General features: G+C 43.6%; 1 pseudogene; it reads right to left on the bottom strand.

Annotated features, from left to right (window-relative positions):
• Positions 1-764: 764 nt before the first annotated feature.
• On the bottom strand, positions 765-992 carry LOC111540721 (annotated as a pseudogene).
• Between the last annotated feature and the right edge of the window lie 4602 nt (positions 993-5594).

Genomic DNA, 5594 nt, shown 5'->3' with positions numbered 1-5594 from the left:
AACTAGCCATAAATCAAGGGTTCCCATGACCTCCTCTTTGGGTTTAACCGTTTGCTAGAATGGCTCACAGAACTCAGAGAAATACTTATGTTCACCAGTTTGTTATAAAGTTATGGAGCATGTAGAAGCACTGCCAGATGAAGAAGTACATAAGGCAAGGTATGTGGGAAGGCCACAGATCTTCCACGCCCTCCCAAGGACTGCACCGTGCTCCAGGTCCCTCCATGTGTTCATCGACCTGGAAGCTCTCAGAGCCTGTCCTTCTGAGTTTTTATGGAGGCTTCATTATGTAGCGGCAATTGATTAAATCATGGGCCACTGGTGATCGACTCAACCTTCAGTTTTTTTCCCCTCCCTGGAGACAGCGGGCTGAAAGTTCCAACCTTCTAATCACATGGTTGGTTTCCCTGACAACCAACCCCCACCAGCAGACACTGTAGGACACCGTAGCCAAAAATAATTTTATTTGCATATAAGAAGACATTTATCCTTTTGGAGATTCCAAGGGTTTTAGGAATGATTCCAAGGGTTTTAGGGGAGGATGAAATAAAAATGTATATTTCTTAGTACATAGCAATATCACACCCACCTATTTAACACTACCACCCACCTCTGTCATTCTGTGTCCTTTTTTTTTTTTGACTATTACAAAAGTTTATTTAACAAAAAGTTTAATATGAAAATGTACACGATCTAATTTTTACGTCATAGAAAACAGTCCCTTTGGAGAGGGGACAAGAATTCCTCTGCTGAACAGCCATTATTTAGACCTGTTCCAAGGCTTTTAATGTGATGATACTGTTTCCTTCTATTTCCACTGTTCTAATATTGTTCTGTTGCCCACTAATTGCCATCTTCACACATTCATCTATCATAAGATTCATAAAATGACTGGATCCCCACAGTATTCCTTGGACATATCTCCCACCATTTAATTTCAGCGATAACTTGTCCATATGTTTTCTCAACTTGGGAGAGTGAGCTTTGTTCATGGTGTCTACTAAGCAGGTTCAGAGATGCACTGAAACAGAATTTATGGCCTCCATCACACTTCACAGATAGGCCCAGTGGTTCGTGTCTGATGTCACTCATTCCACTAGCCAACTGATTGTGGGCCTGTGTCCAGAATTTCAAGTCTTCTCCTTTGCCTGCAAACCTGCAAGCTTCCCTCCTCCCTTGCTTTCTTCAAGCCCATGACCCCCCTCCTACTACCACAGAGAAAACAGAAGCTATCATAAGAAATGCTCATTGCTTCCACAGACTCACCTCCCACTGCGTCAACCCCTCAATCTGTCCTGTTCCTGGAGAAGAGAGGCTCTCTTCCTAGGCAATGTCTGGGTCTTGGCCTGCCTTCTTGAGGAGCTTACACTATATTAATTTTATCTGTTCTCTCATAAATCTATATCTTAGTCTCTCCTGGCTCTTTCCACTCAGCATTTGGGCAAAGTTCCGTCTCTCCCATCTTAAAAACCTAATGAAAACCCTCCTCGATCTCATATTCCCCTTCAGCTACTTCCTTACCTCTTTTGTTAGTGACCAGGTTCATTCTGCCATCACACAGCAATCCAGTCACTGTGTTGATGGATTTCTGTGTGAGAGAACAAATTTTATTCACAATGTTATTGTGCAAGGAAGCAGAAAAACAAATTCTCCAGTGGGCCTTCCCAAAAACAGAGCTTGGAAGTGTTTATGAGAGAGAAAGCAGGATGGTCTAAACAGTGGGAAAAGATGATTGGGGGGTAGGAAAGATGAGGTTGTTGGGATTTCTGCAAGCATAATTGAGTTACGTCGTTCATCACATGACGCATGTGCAGAAAATGGCAGTGTTAGTATGATCTGAGGGTGGAATTTTTGGCTCTCTGACATTGAAATGTCACTCTTTGGTCACCTGCACAGGCCCAGTTGAAGGATCAGTGGTCTCAACCAGCTTGAACTGGAGAAGAGCGTCCCCCCTATAGTAACAGTTGCAACTTTAAGCAACCATTACTATAGTGACCTATAGTGAACTTTACTGCTCCTATAGTGAACTTTAAGCAACCATTACTATGGTAAGTCAGAGATCTTATCCGATGTTAGCCAGTGGGAGTTTTAAGATCAACTAAAAGTAAGCAATTAAAAGCAAGCAAAGCAGTTTGATTATGTTTGGCAGGCTTAATCACCTTAGCCCTCACCCACCCCCAGACCCTTCGGTTGGCCTCCCACCTTTATTACACAGTCAACACTGCTATTGCCAAGGTCACCAATGAATGATCTCCATGTCAATTTATTGTTAAACAAAAATTATGAGAGACCATTGCTCTGGGCTGAGCTCCTGTAGTAGGCCCCGACGGACCAAATCAAACCAAAACGGAGTCACCCATGCTACATTCCACATAATCAAACAGAAACTTTAAGAAAGCAGATCAATCAACAAACAGACCAGCTTTTCCAGAAAACAGGGTATTCTACTCTACCTGAGTCACCATAATCAGAAAGTTTCCTCTGCTGTAACCCTTACAAAAAAGTAACCTGATGTTAACAGATCGGTTGTTTTTCTATTGTTCTGTTTCCTTGTTTCCACCTTACAAAACCCACTATTCTGCCATTGCCTGGTGGAAGTTCTCATTCTATTTTGTAGAATGGAGATTTCCCCAATTCATGAATTGCAAATAAAATCTAGTTCTGTAACTAAATTTGTTGTTATTTTGTCTTTTGACAGTTTATAAGTTCAGGATATACATTTCAGCATGTACTGTGTTGCAGACACTGTGCCAAGCATTGGGAATACATTGTAAAACAGACAGACTAAAATTCCTGTCTTCATGCTGCTTACCAACTGGTCAATATTGGAGTGTGCAGGGCTCATATGAAACCTTTCCGTTTTCATTTTACTTCATTTTCAATGGAGTTGATCACTTGCTAGTTTTTGAAATATCTTTTACTGGACGTTGTTTTCCTTAAGTGGCAGATACATTTCAGCTTCTTTGTCAACTTATTATCATCTTACCTTATGTCGACTAAACAAAAAAAGCCAAACTTTTTTTTTTTTTTTAGAGGGAGTCTCGCTCTGTCGCCCAGGCTGGAGTGCAGCCGCGCGATCTCGGCTCACGGCAAGCTCCGCCTCCCGGGTTCACGCCATTCTCCCGCCTCAGTCTCCCGAGTAGCTGGGACTACGGGCGCCCGCCACCTCGCCCGGCTAAATTTTTGTATGTTTAGTAGAGACGGGGTTTCACCGTGTTAGCCAGGATGATCTCGATGTTCTGACCTCATGATTCACCCGCCTTGGCTGCCCGAAGTTCTGGGATTACAGGTGTGAGCCACCGCGCCCGGCCTTAATTTTTTTTTTTTTTTTTTTTTTAGATGGGGTCTCCCCTCTTCGCCCCGGCTGAAGTGCAGTGGCACGATCTTGGCTCGCTGCAAGCTCCGCCTCCCGGGTTCACGCCATTCTCCTGCCTCAGCCTCTGGAGTAGCTGGGACTACAAGAACACACCTCCACACCCGGCTAATTTTTGTATTTTTAGTGGATACAGGGTTTCACCATGTTGTCCAGGCTGGTCTGGAACTACTGACTTCAGTGATCCACCTGCCTTAGACTCCCAAAGTGCTGGGATTACAGGCATGAGCCATCATGCCTGGCAAAACTTTTAAATAATTAAAATTAGTTTTATTCTGAAGGCTTCCTGAGGATTATAGGCAGAGGCGGATGGCCCAGGAGCAGCCCTTCTGCTCTGTCAGAGGTCCTGTCAGACCACTGTGACACAGGATTTCAGCCCACTGTTTAGATACAGGTGGTGGAGGTTTAGTACATGCAAAGTCACATCAAACTGGCTCAGAAGTTATATTAAAGCAGAATCACATCAAGGCTTGAGTGTAAGAGTACATCTGGTCATAGATTACTAAAGTACCTTTGGTTATAGATTGTAAAAGTTTAATCACTGACTCGGTCAGACATTATCTTATGTGTAAGAAAAGCCAAGGGCATAGGATCATTTACCTTTTAAGGAATTATGGTGACTCAGGCAAGAGACATGGGGGGCATGTGCTCTCTCCTGTTTTGTCTTCAAATTATCTTTCAGGGAGCTGCATGTTGCCACAGAGTCAGAAGTTTAAGCAGAAATGAGCAAATTTGGCTTCTTAAGTTTGCTACTTTGTCTCACCCTGACTTTGTAATGTTTTCATTCATTTTTTTCATCCAACAAATTTTTGTTGAAGATAGAGTGTGTGTTAGTCAATTTTCTAGGTGCTAGAAAATAGCAATGAAGAAGGGAGAGAAAAAAACCTCTGTCTTCATGAAGCTCACTGTTTAGCAGGAAGGTAGGAGTGGGGTTAAATAGGGTGATCAGGGTCGCTTGCCTGAAAAGGTCACATGGAGCTAAGGAAGCGAGCCATGTAACATGAGAGGGAAACACATTTCAGGCAGAGGGAACATCAGTGCAAATGCCCTGGTGCAGGGATGAGAGGGCGAGCACTTGACAATAATGTCGGCGAGTTAACGGGGGAAGTAGTGTATGTGCTGAATTGTGCAAGGCCTTATGCTCCTCTGTGAGGTTTCTGGCTTTTCTCCTGATTGACTGGGGGCTGCTGGAGGGTTTTAGGCTGAGGAGAAGGTTTTAAGCTCATCTGACATGTTTTCTGTAAGGATCAGTCTGGACCAGGATAATGGAAATCATTGAGTCCAACAGGAAATTATTGAACTCCTGAGGGCTCAGCCGCCCCTGATCTCTTCTCCCTGAGGTGAGAGTCCTGCAGTGAGACATTGCTTATGTAACCCCATCTCCTCCCGTGGTGCCAGTTGCTTTCTACTCATTGGCAAGTCCAACCTAGGCATCTTCTTTGAGCTCCCTCTCACCGTTTCCATTTGGCCTTCTCACCATCATCTCAAACACAGCCTATCTTGTCCCCACCAAACATGGCCCACAAGCCACCCAGTACTAAGCCAGACACTTGGAAATTTATCTGTGATACTTCCCCACACTTGACCTCCACATTCATTTAGCTCTGCACTAAATGAATGAATTTATTCATCTACTTCTCTCTGCATCCTTTCTAAGCCACCACTGCGTTTGCATTAGCCTCCCAACTGGGCTCACAATGTCCACTCCTGTGCCCTTTCACCCCAATCCCTTCTCTAAGCTGCAGGCAAAGAGAACCTTTAAAAATTCAGATCTCGTCAAATTACACCCCTGATTAAAATCTTTAAATGCCTTCCCATTGCTGCTAGATAAATACCAAAGTCCTTACAAAACAAAATCCCCATCCTACCCTGAAGTATCTTACCCTTTCCTTCATCCCTAGTCATATTCCATACCCTGTCAGTCTTTCTATTCACTCCAGAAGTATTCACTTTCTTTGGGTCCTTTCCACCTCAGTACCTTTGCATGTGATGCTCCCTGTGCTTAGAAGGCTCTCTCACACCCTCTTTACCTTCTGTCTCCTCCAGGTCTCAGCTTATGTAGCTTTCCCAGGAAAGCATATGCAACCCCCAGATGAGATTAGAACTGTCTCTCTCCACAAGCTCACACCAGCTTGTATTTCTCTTTCATGGTGTCATCACAGTTAGAATTTATGTTTATATCAAGAGTTGGTGAATGTTTTTCCATCTTATAAGCTTTATA

This window comes from Piliocolobus tephrosceles, chromosome 13, assembly GCF_002776525.5.
Source record: "Piliocolobus tephrosceles isolate RC106 chromosome 13, ASM277652v3, whole genome shotgun sequence".
Classification (NCBI taxonomy): Eukaryota; Metazoa; Chordata; class Mammalia; order Primates; family Cercopithecidae; genus Piliocolobus; species Piliocolobus tephrosceles.
The sequence above is the reverse complement of the archived record's forward strand: the minus strand, read 5'-3'. Positions and strand labels throughout refer to the sequence as shown.